Here is a 16,771-nt window from a genome sequence, read left to right as displayed (position 1 = left end):
TAAAACAATTTATTACTAGCAAAAAAAAGTCAGAAAAATGGGACAAAAACAGTTCAGAAATAGACAACACACATAGAAATTATATAATAAAGTTGGCATTTCAGATGTGGGAAATGATGGATTACCCAATAAATATGTTGGGTACAAGTGGCCAGTTACTGGGGGAAAAACTTTGCTGGTTCCATTCTCACGTCTTACATCAAAATAAATCCCAGATGGCTCAAAAATTTAAATGTAAAAAATAAAGTTGTTAGAACAAAAAAAGAGAACATTAAAAAAAATTATTCTTAGCCTAAGAAGGCTCTACTAGGCAAGGGACAAAAAACCAAATGCCATAAGTTTAAAAATAAAAGGAAAGAAAATTGATAAGTTTGCATCAGCATTTGAAACGTTCGAAAGGCAAAGAGCACCAACAAGAAACTGAAAAGCAAATGACAAAGAAGAAAAATATTTATAACTCTTAAGTGAGACAAATGGCTCATTTCTCCTAAACAGAGTGTCTTCAAATCATTTAGATAAGGACCAAGTCTCCAGCATAAAAATGGTAAGGTTAGTGTTGAATGTTGGGCTCTCTGGGAAGCAGATTTAGAGATGGAGAATAGGGTTTAGGAGGGTCACTGGGGAGTGTTCTGAGGACCAATACCCACTGGGGAAGGGAAGGAACTGCGACTACGCAAAAGAAGTTGGGCAGTGATGAAATCCCAACAAAGAACTCCACTGGCTCCAGGGGCAGCTCAGGGGCTGGAAATGCCAAATTGGCAGCAAAAGGGGTTGGGCCTTTACAGTCCCATACTGACTAAGAGCTGGATATGGGTATTCTAGGGCAGGGGAGAGAGATCTGGGGTTAGCAGGATCTCTTCAGCTGCAGCAGTCCCCAAAGGGGGGCTGGCAGTTCCTTTTGCTAAAGCCTGGGGGAACAGCAGCTGAGGGAACAGGAGCTTTGTCCTGAGCAGCACAGCACTGTGCCTATTAACCAGCCAGCACATAGAAAAAGCAAAGGACATGGCTAATAAACATACTAGAAGATACGCAACTTCATTCACAGCTAACAAAACACAGGTTAAAACAACGAGTACCATTTGTCCTATTAGAGAGGCAAAGAGAAGATGGCAGCCAACGCAGAGTGGTCAGGACTGATACTCTTACAACACTGGTGAGAGGAATGTGAACCCCTAAGACCTCTTTGGAGGACAACCTGGCCTTTCTTTCTAAATTCAAAATGCACACATTCTTTGACCCAGCATCTCCACTTCTAGGAATTGCTCCTACAGAGAGATTCATACGTATATCCCAAATATGCAAAAAAAACCTATTAACCCTAGTTACTTCCGGGGGAGTCAATCCAGAAATAAAAAGATAGGAGATGTGTTTAATTGTACACCTTTTGATACTATGCTGATTTTTTTTCCCACCCTGTATATATGTATTACTTTTAAAGTAATGGTCAAAAAGAAAATCTGAACATGAAAATGAAACACCTACCTATAGAGATATCTTTATGGTCTATGTATTAAGATATTTTCTCCATTTAAAAGAACCCTTTTTTTGGGCTTCCCTGGTGGCGCGGTGGTTGGGAGTCTGCCTGCCGATGCAGGGGACACGGGTTCGTGCCCCGGTCCGGGAGGATCCCACATGCCACGGAGCGGCTGGGCCCGTGAGCCATGGCCGCTGAGCCTGCGCGTCTGGAGCCTGTGCTCCACAACGGGAGAGGCCACAGCAGTGAGAGGCCCACGTACCGCAAAAAAAAAAAAAAAAAAAAAATATAAGAACCCTCTTTTTGTTTCCCTACTACTACAGCAATACTATCTCCTGGATTCACTTACTATCATAAACTTACTCTTATATGCAGGGAATCTATATAAAGTCTGTAGGTTTATTTACTTTCTCATAGGAAACTATACCGTAAATTTAACTCAAATCCTAGTATTTCTTAACACTTTTGGAAAGCAAACGTGAGCTACTGAAATATTATGTGCAACTTATGCTAATAGACACTAATATATATTCTAATTAATCCTTATAACCCTGTGAGTTATGTCTTATCATGCCCACTTTACCAATTTACAGAGCACACAAGTTTAAATGATAACTCTAAGTGGCCAAGTCCAGTTCACATCTAGCCATTTACCTCTTTCTACAACATCCTCCTGCATCCCACAGAATTTTACTTTTGCTTCCCAAAATATTTTGTAAGCAACCATTGGTATTCTAAATGGTTGGTATGATTTCCATTTTGAAGAAAATCGGGAAACAGTAACAGGCAAGTATCTCTCTCTAGCTGAGAGTGCTAAAATTTCACATCCTAGAATGCAAGTCTTCATCTTCCTACTGTCTCCTCTAAGTACACTTTCACCTGCCCATAAACCTTTCCCTAGAAGAGAATTCACAGTAGGTGGATCTCTGCCCGTCTTCCTGTTCGGACTGCCGTCAGACCAAGCGTTAGGGAAGTATGTTCTGCCAAGAGAAAGGGCAGGAGTCCAACACCATTGTTTTCCTGTTAGTCACTGAACTCAAGACTGAACAAGGGAAACCTATGTCTATTTGGGTGAACTATTTCAATCTGTGAGGAGAAAGGAGACCTACAAAATTCTGAGACAAAAAACCAAGAAGGGGACAAAGTGAAGGATGCTTCTCTTACATGTAAGATCAGTTAATGAGTGAGGGGATGCTGGGTACTCTGAGTTCCTGAATATTTGAGACAACTGCTTCCCAAATGAGAACAGCCAATGCTACCAAAAATTAGACTTGAACCAATGGCAGGAACCTTTTAAAGATTTTAATCATAAGCAATCAGAGTGAATGATGGGTTGGTTTAAATAGACATATTGAGGATTTTGAACCTAGATAGTATTGTTATCCCGAGGAGGGATACTATTGCTTCTGCTTCACTGACACTGTTTACCATTTCGCCCAGACCCTTCAATAGAGATTGCTGTGTTTCTCACTGCCAACCATCTGTTGTCATCTACACGAAGGATCTACAGAAACCCCTACTAGTTTCTGTACCTCAGAAATGCCCCCTCCCGAAGAAAACTGTAAATTAATTGTCGCTGTTTTCAAACTGAGAAAGCGGCAGCGGGGGTGTGTGTGTGTGTGTGTGTGTGTGTGTGTGTGTGTGTGTGTGTGTGTGTGTGTGTGTGTGTGTGTGTGTGTGTGTGTGTGTGTGTGTGTGTGTGTGTGTGTGTGTGTGTGTGTGTGTGTGTGTGTGTGTGTGTGTGTGTGTGTGTGTGAATTTAAATACTCCCCCTCTTCCCAACACACGCACACGTACACCCAGCAACTTTCATCTATAATTTAGAAAATGGATGTAGTTCAGCAACAGTTAAAGACTAATTTCTTATGCTTTTCGTGCATTTACATAATTGATTTGCTAGATAATGCACTCTGCTTCCTTATTTAATAAACATGTTAATGATTTCAGACAATTACGCAAAACTGCCTACAAGTGTCTGCCTAAGAAAAGCAACAAAAAATAATTAAAATGAAAATACACACCAAAAGGCACATCCTTCATATCACACTACACAAGATATTAAGTCAATATGTCACCCTGTCACCACTCACTTGCTACCTGCTGTTATACATTTATTCCAATTCTAATGTATTAGCTGAGGCTGACACATTGGTTAGACATCCAAGTGGGCAAATACACAGCGCAGGAGAATAAACCTGGTGCTTTGTCAGGGTAGAGGCAGTAAAACAGCACCAGAGAAGGGGGAGACAATAAAACACAGGCTAGCAACAGAAGGCTGAAGCAGATGTTTTCCCAAGAAAACCCTCTCCGGGCTATTCGTGGTGGGGGGCAGTCACGGGGGGACTATACGGATTCCACCTCCTCTGCCACACCTGAGTGCCTGGAGAGCAATGAGTAGGCCAAGCATCACAACAGGTCCAACTTTGGCAGATTCCTCATGCATTCTGGCCCTTTTCAGGCTGTCTTATTTTTTCCCCCCGGAACTTTCATATGAGTCACTCACAGAGCCACGGCCTGAGCCACAGACATTTCCACCATCTGAGGGGACCGTGAGGATGGGGAGAGGCACTGAAGGAAGCTGCAGGCCGGGGAGCCGTGACTTTGGTCTTCTCTGGTGCTTCGCTCTTCCATCCCCTGATGAAGTCAAGTTACTAGGGCACAGAAAGTCCCAGCCACCCTCCTGAGCCCTCAGGGAAGCGAGAGGTGGGTCATCTGACAGGTGCCACGGGACATTGAAGAAGAAGCTTGGAAGCTTCCAGCCCTTGCTAGATGCTAGCTGATTCTGGCTCAGAAGTCCTGATTCCAGCCCTCCCAGAAGACAGAATAGTTGGAGACCAAAGAAAAACTGATGAAATTGAGGAGAAAAAGGAGCCTTCCCCCAGTAACTTCTTATTCTTCCAGAAAGGAGGGTAAGAAGAGTAAGCAGGGGGGTTCTCTTAACCAGGTGACACTTCTTTCATGTTTCTAAGTCCAGGTAACCGGAGTGGAGGCACCCTGATCTCAGTTCTAACACAGGAGCCGTCAGTCAGTAGGCAAGAGTGTGTGTATGTACGTGTCCCCAGATTTTAGGGTTTTGACCTCCCTGCTTCACTGTATAAACCCAAGTTGCGTACAGCCTGGGTATCACGTGGAGAAAATGGTGAGAAATAGAACAGAACCAGAAACAAGGACAGTTCATTCAGAAACACCTTAAGAAATATGCACGTTATCGGGAAGGTTATGGAGAGCCACCAGGGGGATTTCAAACCAAGAGTGACAGGGTCTGATTTGTTTCCTGGAGCCATCCCTCTGGCAACAAGGCGGCAAGTGGTGTGAAGGCGATACAGCGATCGGCCAGGAGGCTGCCTCATCAGTCCAGGGAGAAGGGGACTACAGGTGTAGAGCAAGGGCGCGGCCATGGGGAAGAGTGAAGTGGGCAGCAGTGCAGGCTTAGAGAGGAGGCATCATGGCTCTGAGCATCAGGCCAGGGTAGGGAGGTAGAAGGTAACGCTGGTCTCTAAGGGTTGGAGGGAAAGAGGAAGAGGGGTGGAAGGTGTAGGGGGAAGTGGAGGAGGGGAATGGCAAGCTCTGCTTTGCGCTTGTTCAGTTTCAGATGCCTAAGGTACATCCAGATGGAGGTTTCAGAAGCCAGCGCTGGACTTCCGGCCTGCAGTTTCATTTCTGCAGATATTACACATTCCGCTGCACTACAAAGGCAGGGAGAAGATGACCTGCTACCAGGGTCACCACGTCACCTAGCTCACTATCAAAAAGCTCTCCCCCACCTGCGGAAACATAGCCAAGGCATGAAACACAACTGATCTACTGCTATGAAGTATTATTAAAAGATCAAATTCGTTCAAACCACCCCCCTCCACCCCCCAAAAGAAAGGAGAACAAAAGCAGAGTGGGAGGAATTGCCTAATATGTTTATAGCATTCTTGTAATTTCATAGCCAATTCATTCAGGTCAGAAAGTAGAGCAGATAACACCCTGATCAAATGCTCCATATTGTTACATGGTCCTTAGAAACCTCCTCAGCAGTTACTTTAAAATCAGATCATAATGGAATCATGAGGTCTGACCAGTCCAAGAGGAAAGGAGGCCTGGGTGATCTTCTGTATGGGCCCCAAAATCTCCCAGGTGACCCTTTTTGAAAGCTGATTAAACAAAGGAAGTTCACAAACCCTGCATACAAAGCACTGTAATCTAGATGCACCCATTTCAGATCCCTTCCCTCCTGCTTGTCAGATGGGAGTCCCTTGCTGGCTCTGTTGGGGCTTTGCATCAGGCAACTTGCCCTGTTCCCCTTGATGATGCTTCTAACAAATGGCCAGAAGCTACGTCTGGGGATTCCAAATGCTGAGATCTATAGAAGCAAATGTAACTCAGGTTTAAGGACTTCATCTACTCAGGTGACTGTGTGTCATCACCGACAGCAAAGTTAGCCCCTTCACCAGCTTCCATGAGAAGTTCAACCATTCCCGGCCTACCGTGATGCTTCATGTTACTCAAGATCTGTGGGGCCATAAGGAAGAGTCCCCACTGGACAGTCCCTTCCACATCTCCCTGTGCCTACCCATCTATGGTCCCTCTCATCCCTCTTCATCTACAGAGGCACCTTATCTTTCGTTTTAAACCTGGTACCCCAAAGGCTTCCTTCTCTCCTACAGAGAGCGTATCAGACAAGTTTCTCATTGAAAGAACCCCATCACCAACACCTAAAAGTTATTCAAGCTGCTAAGAAGATACCATTCTCTCTAAATTATTTCTTTTTTAGTTTTTCATTTCCTCCCAGAGAGGATTTGAAGCAACTTACAGCAAAGGGCAGATACGCCATAAAGAAAATCAGTTCCAAAGAAGGAAGAACTCAATATACTAACCTTATAAGGATCAGTAATTGTTGAGATTCAACACGAACGTTAACCAGGGGTGTCCAAGGAGCCACAACAAAAGTGAAGGCAGCTGTTCCCTAACAGTGCTTATTTCTTAGCATCAGAAATGATCAAAACCACACTAATACCCCAGAGGATAAAGCTTCAGAGCAGCTTTCAAAGCAGTGACTGGGGAAGGTCAAGTCATTGGCTAAGTACTCCCATTTCTTCTGCTATAACATCCACATGACTTCATCCTGTTTTATACTGTCTTTATTTTCTTAAGTATTTAAGAACAGACACTGGACTAGGAGTCACAAGTCCTTCGTGTGATGCCTATAGCTCTGCCATAACCAGCCAGGGGTCCTTAGGCAAACAGCCTCACATTTCCAGTAAAACAAGAAACGAGAACCAAGTACGGCACTTCCGATTCCAACGTTACATGCTTTTTAAGATGAGTGTCATTGGTTTTGAAGAGTTTACAAGTATCACACATGGGAAAACAGGACTAAATCCTCCTCCTAAATTAACTCTGAAGTTTAGTTTTTGGAGAAATCCTATCACACTTTATGGTTCTGTGTAGCAATAAGCCACACCCGATGGGGGACATTCTACCGTATTTCTTAGAAGTAAAAGAAATACACTATTAGAAAAAGACTTGTGAAACACTTACCACGCTCGTTTGATTGATCCTGCTTGGGCTTTTGAAGCTTATCTACATCAACTGCCATTCTTTTAAATGGGATGTACAATGTAAAAATAATTCTTTCGGAGCCTTTGCCGAGATGAACATACACAGATTGTACATACATACAAGCAGATCATTTCAAATTTGGTCCATATTTAATGACCTTGTTCAGCCCTCCCTATGCTAACACTATTATGTATAACAACCTTAATTTAAACCCATAGTCAAAAGAATACATCCCTAATGAAACACAACTTCAAATTAGAGTTAAATCTGTCTCCTAGACCAAAATATACAAAAGGTTCTTGCTTATATTTTTAAACTTCATGTGACTTATTTAAAGATTCAAGGTTTTCACTGAAATGACGCACAGATGACTAAATTTTCATTTAGGATAAATAGTAACTCAGGAAGAATTCTACTGGTGCATTTGGATTATAGTTTCAATACTCTTCATCAAAACACATGGAAATGGGATTGGCCAGGTGTAAACTATGCCTTTCTTTTGTTCTGTTTAAGGCCAATGGTCTGAAGAAAAAAAAAAAATGTGCTTGTAAAAAAAAACAACAACAACAACTGCCGTTTCTCCACTTTTAAATAGGGATTTGTAATCATTACATTGCTTCAGTTGCCCTTTGGTGCTTTCATTTTCAATTAAACTAAACAACTATGCATATCTGCAGAGGATTTTAGTTCTTGGAAGGCAATGACTCAACCTTATGGAGCAATAGTGCAGAGGCGTTAGAAGTTCACAGATTACCTGATCCAGGATAGCCATTAAGTTGCACACACGATGTAACTTCCTATCCACTGTCCATAGCGGATATCACCAGCCAATCGTGGAGAGCATTCATTTACTCCACACCCAAATGTGGCCTCAGATTTTTCAACCCAGCACTATAGGCAGTCAATACCAATTAACAACACATGAGGTGAAAGCTTTCCGCATTCCTTGACGTCGACAAGTCTGATGTTAACATGAAGACCCCAAACTCTAAGTTAAGATGCACAGTAGTTAAGCCTGAGTCAGGACTACACCCCGAACTCTACACTACTTATCCAGTGCTCTTTCACTAGACACCAAGGGCACTGTTGTAGACTTAATAAGCCATCACTAAATGGGATGAGTGTATACACCAGCATCTCCCTTGTGTTCTTTAATGCCTTCCCCTTTTCTTTGCGGAAGACATGTATGGAACAGTGCTCCTAATCATTAACAAGTCATAATATTTGGGCACCAAATGAAGCTTAGTAGGCAAATGAAAAGTACTGCAACCCACTCCTGGATTCAAAAACACTGAGCACCCCATTACTATACATCTCATGACTGCCAATCCAAATATCCCACAAGTTAAATTCCACAGGGTAAGTACTGCATACCAGTCCTGATTTTGCCACTATAGATCTGTGACACCTTGAACTGAATATCCCCTTCCCTGGGTAACATCTTGTTCATTTTTAAATGGAAAGTTTCAAAGACCTGACCTCTAACACCCTTTTTGATGATGAAACCCGTCAGAATTTCCTGTAAAGGCAGCACCTGTTTATTCATACCCTACTGTAAGCAAAGTGCTATGATTGGTGCAAAGCAAAAACCAACAAACAAAACAGGATGCTGCTCTCCAGTTTGTGTGTCCACTACTATCAGGTGGGTTGTCTTGCACTTGCTGTATTCCTGTCATAAAGAAGGCCCAGTTTGCTTTAGAGTTGGTTAAAATAGCTGTTCATCTTTCTCCATCAAGCTGTCAGTCATAGTAGCTTGGGAAAAATTCCAGGGCTATTTCAAACACTTTCTGCAACTCAACAGCTTCTCTCCTCTATACATAAACTAAAAACAACTCTACCTCCCTGCTGCCCCCCCACCACCAAATCTCCTGGTAGAGAATGATAAACCAGGAAAGGCCATGGTAGAAAAGTCAGTGCTATGAACACATTTTAAATGGACCTTTCTCTGAAGTCAGCACCTCCAACTCACCTTCCCTTAAGGATTACCCAATTCTTACCATGAAGAAAGAGGTAAGTTCCTGTCCAACTATCAATGACAAGAAGCTACTAGAAGCAAGTGGCAATATGCAGTCCTTGAGGAAGACAACAACGTGAGCCCACTGTGAAGAAAAGAATCATCATAGGTCTAATAATTATTTTCTTGTAAATCAATCATACTTGTGAACAGAAATTGATTATCTTTTCAGTTAAAGTCCTGAACAAATATTCTATTGGGTTTCATTCATTCAACAATTTTTTTTTTTTTTTTTTTCCCCTGCTTTACGTGGGCCTCTCACTGCTGTGGCCTCTCCCGTTGCGGAGCACAGGCTGCGGACGTGCAGGCTCAGCGGCCATGGCTCACGGGCCCAGCCGCTCCACAGCATGTGGGATCTTCCCGGACCGGGGCACGAACCCATGTCCCCTGCATTGGCAGGCGGACTCTCAACCACTGCGCCACCAGGGAAGCCCCAACAAATATTTTTTGAAATCTATTATGTGCTAAGTACTATTCTAGAAGCTGGGCCATTCAGCAGTGAACAAACCAGATGGACCTCTCTGCCCTTATAGAGTTTACATTTATACAAACTATAAAACCAGGAAAGCAGCTTTGGGGATATACATCCATGCATCTGTCCTTCTTTACACTCATAAGTACTTCTTAGGAAACTATACATCTTGCCAGGCTCTAGGTTAAACTGGGAGAACAAGAAGATCCTAATATCCAAGCACTTACAGACCAACAATCAATTCATTGCAGGATACTGTAATGGGCTGCCACTGGGCAGGTATGGACTAAGCACTATGGACAGAGGAGTGATCAGTGCCCCTTACCTTTCAGGGGAAGACAAGTCATAGTTGAACTGGCCTTTGAACCGAAGTAAAGCAAGTAGACTATGGGAGGAATCCCAACTGAGATATAGTCGTGAGAGGGCAGAGAGGGCTGGAAGATCCACAGGAATCCCTGGGGCATGGGTGTGGTTTGGGAAAGGATTCTGGAAAGGCAGGCTGGAGCCCCAAGGGGCTGGGTTTCAATGCCAAGTCCAGGAGTTTGTCCTTGAACCAGGGAGAACCACACGATAAACCCATTTTCTGGTTAATATCCTGTTCTAATCAGCTTACACTGTATACTCCTTAAGTGGGATGGGATGGTTCGTCCCTCAAGATTTTGATCCTCCTCCAGTCTCCAGACAAATAAGGGAAATTCTGCTAATTTTTTTTACCAGGAAAGGAAACATGGGTGTGAGTGGCCCAGGCTGGATGGGGTACAACACACCCAGGGAGTATTTTCTTCCTTTCAACCACTCCATCCAGTGAGCAGCTGCTAACCGACTAGCTGTGCCAAAGAGACTCCACGGGTCTGACGGCTGTTAATGGGCTTTATTACCTTGTTGAGTACCTCAAACTCCAGTTACTAATTACAGGGCATTGATGTGACTGTTTGGCTATATAATTTTTGTTAATTGATTTGCATGAGGGGATTGGGGCATGACACGCTCTAAATTTTCTTCCAGCTCTAAAATTCCATGACTCTTCTCTATGGCTACATGCATCAGGAATGACCTTGTGCATTCTGGATCGTGGGTTTTATGCATGGGCTCCCTCTTCAATTGCTCAGAACCCACAGGAGCACAGTGTTATGCAAGGACACACAATGACATGGAGGCCCAGGCTGGAGAGTGGTTCTCAGCCATTAACACTCATGCTCACTAGCATCTATCGGGCTCCTAAGAGTGAGCAGAATTTGTAGGGCCAAGCCACTTCCGGCCACTTGGACATCTTGCCTGCAGTGAGCTCACACAACTTATTGATATGAAGCAGATGTTTCTGCTTGATCAGGGGATCGCAAATGCTTATACCCCACAGTTCCTAACCACACTTTTCATCTCTCCTTCATGTCCCAATACCAAGGTTTCAACTTACCCTTTTTTTTCTCATGCATAATTTACCCTTCTACCTCTCCAAAGCCCATAGCTCATTTTGAAAGTATTGCTCCCCACCAACAAAACCGCTTTACTCTTTTGGAGTCTCTGAATGACACTCTTCCTCTTAGCATATCCTATTTAGGGGAGGGAAGAGCAACCTAGGAAGGATCCACAGATTAAGCTGAATTGATGCTTATATACCAGACTTCCCTGAGGCCATCTGCCAACTGTTAATATACCAGGCAGGTTGCTATGACTCTTAGGCCGGATAAGCCTTCTCAGGCCCTGGTTTTCAAAGTGAAAAATACCATTACTAAGAAACTGAGCCACAGCGCTCCATTACCAACCAAACTTCTGGGCAAGAGGTCAGTAGAAAATCTCTGGAATGGAAAGAAGTGGTTCTCAGTGACTCTAGATGACTTGTCATTCCAGATGTGTCATCCACTATTTGTAGCTAAGGATAGGACACCTTCTCAAGTTTTCAAACAATTAAGCTTTCCTACATAAATTAAAGGGACTGAATGTTATCACATAATAAAGCTCCTCTTGCAGCCCTACATTCCAGTATGTTTCCTCAAATGAGAAAGAAAACAGTGCTGTTAGAGCTAAGATTCCCACTGTATCTGTGCCTCCATGTGGGTGGGTGTCCTGCATGGAAATGTCATTGGTTATGTCATTGATCATGTCTGCCATGTATTATGGCAGAAAATACTCACTGGCTCAACATTAAAGAGTGAACTGAAACATGTGAGAAATGATGGTTCTGCTTTCTCCATTATGGAGGGGGTGTCAACCTGGGCAAGATCTTTGGGCTAATCAATGATGCAGATACTATCACTTCCCTGGTTCAGGATGTTGGAACCGCCACTTCTTTAGGCATGTAAACCTTAAACACAGCCAAATTCAACTTAAGAAAAGGCACCAAAAGTGTTTCCATACTAACAAAAAAAAGAGAAGTTAAAGAACAAAGCTACAAGAGTTGCTTGGTTTTTCCTCTTTAAATGGATCCTGGCTGTTTAGGGAGTGGTGGCTTCAGGCATGGGAAGAACTTTGGAGGAGTCCGTCGGGCTATTGGGCAACAGACATCATTCAAATGGGAAAGATTAAGCAAAATACACTTGTGTGTGATGCTTGACAAATTCTGTCTTCAGCTGTGAGGGGAAAAAATTCATTGTTTCCTCCAATAACATTAATTATCCAACCACAGCAGAAACCTGACAACGGCTGGTAATGTATTTAGATACACAGTATAGTGAATCACTGGACACAGGTCCGGAGATTCTGACACCCCACAAGAGTGACTTTCTCCTCCCCACACTCAAGGTGAAGGGTGTCTCCAACATTTTCAACAAGTCAACGCAGGAATGGGCAAGTGTGCCTTCCAGGCTTTGTATTTTGGAAAATGGGATCAATTATAGAGAGAAAGATGCCACTGATGCCTCGGAACCCAACAGCCAGGGTGTTAATCCAGCTGCAACCATTTACCCATCTCACACATGACTTTTCTGGAAGAAATTCCCTAAAACTTTCACAGACAAAAAGTCTCATGAGCTGCTCAAAGCCAAAGAGCTGTTCCTACTCTTTACTGGGTGACAAGCCAGTTGCTTGTCCCTTTTTTTTTTTTGAGTATAAAGCAAAGAGGATTTAAAAAAAAAAAGAGTGGGTCACAAGGGAGGTATTAAAATATTTAAATAAAGATATTTAAATAGCTGTTCCTGTTACCATGTTTAGGATAATTGGTCCAATACCTTGCGTGGAAGAGGAGTCTGCCTGAGATAGGAGGTTCCTTGAGTTGCTTCTTTTAAGCGAAAGGAAAAAACAAAGGGAAGTTTCCCTTCTCCCCACACAGGCCAGCACCCCCTACAGCACATGAATCACAAATTAGCTCATGGAAGAGGCTCCCCCAAGGAGTCTTCTCAGCTCCTCTCTATTATCTTCCCCAAATACAGGAAGAGATGGCGCCAGAGAACAGCCCAGCAGGAATCTGTGGGAGTGAAAAGCAAACAGGAAGCCTGAGACCCTAGGAGGTAGAGGCAGTTTGGGAAGGAGAAAAATGTTGGTAACTATGGCATTCTAAAAGCCATCCTCTAGGTTAGGGCCATGAAATACAGCCAAGGCTTGGAACTACACAGACGCTTGGAACTGGAGACTCCTCCAGACCCCTCCATTTTACAGATCATGTGAAAGCTGAGAAGAGGTCAAAAAACTTGTTCAAGATCACACTTCTGGGGCTTCCCTGGTGGTGCAGTGGTTTAGAGTCCGCCTGCCGATGCAGGGGACACGGGTTCGTGCCCCGGTCCCAGAAGATCCCACATGCCGCGGAGCGGCTGGGCCCGCGAGCCATGGCGGCTGAGCCTGCGCGTCCGGAGCCTGTGCTCCGCAACGGGAGAGACCACAACAGTGAGTAGGCCCACGTACCGCAAAACAAACAAACAAAAAAATAAAATAAAAGGCAAAGCCTCGTTAGGGGCTACTACTAAGTCATAGAAGTGTGATTTTTTTTTTTTTTTTTTTTGCATTACGCGGGCCTCTCACTGATGTGACCTCTCCCGTTGCGGAGCACAGGCTCCGGACGCGCAGGCTCAGCGGCCATGGCTCACGGGCCCAGCCGCTCCGCGGCATGTGGGATCTTCCCGGACCGGGGCACGAACCCGTGTCCCCTGCATCGCCAGGCGGACCCTCAACCACTGCGCCACCAGGGAAGCCCTGCCTTTTAAAAGGATCTTCCAGAATGTAAACGACAGCCTGTGCAGATTCAGCTCAACACCATCTATCTTCTATAACGAATGGGAAGAAGGATGTTCTTATTGAAGAACCTGGGGACTGTTAGAGCCCCAAGACCCTTCTCAATCACCCAAGCAATAATATGATTAATACATTAATACAGTAGAAATTAACACAACATTGTAAATCAACTATACTTCAGTAAAGTCAATTAAAATTTTTTTCAAGGTAGAATATAATTGATTCTTGTCCCACCTTCAGAAAACTGAAAAACCCCACATGGTTCATGGAGTAAATCTTAAACACAGTACTTAAGTTAGCTCCTGGCCCGTGGTAGGTACTCAGCATGTTTGTGGGATTAATAGATGACCAAAACCAAGTACTCTGGCCAAACGAGAGCAGATGATATCACTGGAAGCATTAGGTTTTACCACCTCTGGGGGATGAGGGGTGGGAATAGCCCTTTAGCATGACACAAGCGATGCCATGAATGCAAAAAGGGGCTTCAAACCAGACACAGGGCTTTCCTGGTGGCGCAGTGGTTGAGAGTCCGCCTGCCGATGCAGGGGACAGTGGTTCGTGCCCCAGTTTGGGAAGATCCCACATGCCGCGGGGCGGTTAGGCCCGTGAGCCATGGCCGCTGAGCCTGCGCGTCCGGAGCCTGTGCTCCACAACGGGAGAGGCCACAGCAGTGAGAGGCCCGCGTACCGCAAAAAAGAAAAAAAAAAACAAACAGACACAGTTCATGCTGGGCACAGAAACCAACACTGTCCGATGTTGGGGAGCTAAATTAGCTCCTCTGTGTTTCATCTACCAAGGAAAGAAAAACACCTTTTAATTTTCAAGAGTTATTTATGTAAAGCAAGGGATATAGTGAATATGAAACCAAATTGTAAAGTTAAATACTGGACAAAATCAGGTATTTGTGCTACACAAATAACATTTATTTGGTTCTCAGAGCACCTTGCATTCAGCTTCATTATAACACCTGTCCTACTGTTCTCGAATAGCCAAGATTTAAGGGACACATGCACCACCGCGAGCCAGGCGCTATGTAAAGTACTTGGCCTGCGCAGATGAAATAAAAATCCTTGTGATTGATTTTACGTAGATCTGTCCCCCTAGTGTTTATAGTGACTAGCCCTAGACTAGGGACCGCCACACACTAGGCCATTATTACATGACTGCTGAATAAATGGATGGATAAACACGCACGTGGAAGAATGAATGGATGAAAATGAAAGCAGCACCGGGCAACCGCCGCATGCCTCAGACCCACGTCAGTAAAATTCCATAATCCACGGAGCTGCAAAGAGCAACAACATCAGGCCTCGGAGGCATGTGTATGTTCCTTGGTTGCAGCCAAATCCCACACCCTGGAGGGCATGAGAGCCACAGTTCAAACCATGGGAAAACATGCCAAAGCCCAACCCCAGCTGCACACTGATGCATAGGAAAACTCACCAAAGTTCCTTCCAAGAGAGTTTGCAGGACCACTGTCCCAAACAGAGCGCTGATCACATGTCAGACTTGGAGACCAAGCCCTTATCCACAGAGTGTGGGATGAGCAATTCCATCCTGACAGATGTGATCTCCAGAGTGCCTGCAGTGACAGCATGGAGTTTTCCATTCCTCCAGACAACAGGGAAATACGTGCTGATGTGCCTTGGCTTAAAGGAAGGTCTGACAGTCTCCTCCCTGGAGGGGTCACCTCTACTTGAAATCAGCCAGGATGTTTTTCTAAGTCCTGCATTCTCAACTTTCTAGAACTGGTGGGGGATGGGCAATCTGGAACATGAATTCGACATTAACCTTCCATTCCTCCCCCAGGGTAGCTAATATTGCTCACAGGCACATTATTTTGACCTACTCTATGTCTAAATAGGGTAGGAAGCTCGTTACTTTCCGGGTAGCAGTCAGTCTTTACCTTTATTGAATCAACACTCTTTGAGCCCTTGCTATGTACTAACCTCCTTTCTAGTGCTTTACAAATATCCACTTATTCACTTCTCATCCAGTGCTTTGAGGTAGGTACCATTATTCCCCCCCTCCCCCCGGTTTGCAGATGTAGTAACTGAGGCCCCAAGAAGCTAAGAAACAGCTCATCATCTGGGTGGTTGCAAGAGCTGTCACGTCGGGTAAAACAATATTTGATGAAAGACTTGAGAATAAAAGAGCGCCATTCCGTTTTAGGGGTGAGTCATTCTGAGGCAAAGTCTCTTGCATTTAAAGGATGGAGGCAGGGATGGAGTGGGGAGGACCACAAGAAAAAAGTACATCGTTAATATTGCACTCACATTTTTATCAGCACCTGTAGCCAAGGACAGAGGCTACAAAGGGAAACACATGACCCAAATGTCTGTAGGCTTTTCCCTCGGAGTCAGCCTCAGTCATTTGAGGACTAGACTTCAGTAAAAGGCAAGCATAGAGTAACTCGCATATAAATATACAGACAGGAGATATATATATATATATATAAATAGATATAAATAAATCAGGGCCTCTGAGTAAATATATTAAGAACAACCTCCTACCCTTTGCTAATTAGAAAATAACCAGCTCTGGCAAGTTCTCCTACATGGAATGCGAGGGGGTAACAGCCCACATAAGAGAGTTTCAGTTAATAGCCTTTTTGAAGGAAAAGCCACACCCTTTGAGACACTTCTCATTAAGAAATGGCTTTGCCTTTCCTATGTATCCATCTACTCTGGCAAAACATCATTAAAACACTACGCCATCATCTAACCTAGGCGACAAAATTTCACTCTGAAGATCTACTCCCCATTTTTCTCTTAGCATGTTATCACCTACAGCTATCCCTTTCTTCCATCAGAAGTCCTTGTCAAAAACGGATGGTTTTGTTGTTGTTTTTGTTTGTTTTTTAACGTCTTTATTGGAGTATAATTGCTTTACAATGGTGTGTTTGTTTCTGCTGTATAACAAAGTGAATCAGCTATACATAAACATATATCCCCATATCTCTTCCCTCTTGTATCTCTCTCCCACCCTCCCTATCCCACCCCTCTAGGTGGACACAAAGCACGGAGCTGATCTCCCTGTGCTATGTGGCTGCTTCCCACTAGCTATTTTACATTTGGTAAAAAAACTGATGGTTTTTGCATGC

This window comes from Delphinus delphis, chromosome 2, assembly GCF_949987515.2.
Source record: "Delphinus delphis chromosome 2, mDelDel1.2, whole genome shotgun sequence".
NCBI classification, from domain to species: domain Eukaryota; kingdom Metazoa; phylum Chordata; class Mammalia; order Artiodactyla; family Delphinidae; genus Delphinus; species Delphinus delphis.
The sequence above is the reverse complement of the archived record's forward strand: the minus strand, read 5'-3'. Positions refer to the sequence as shown.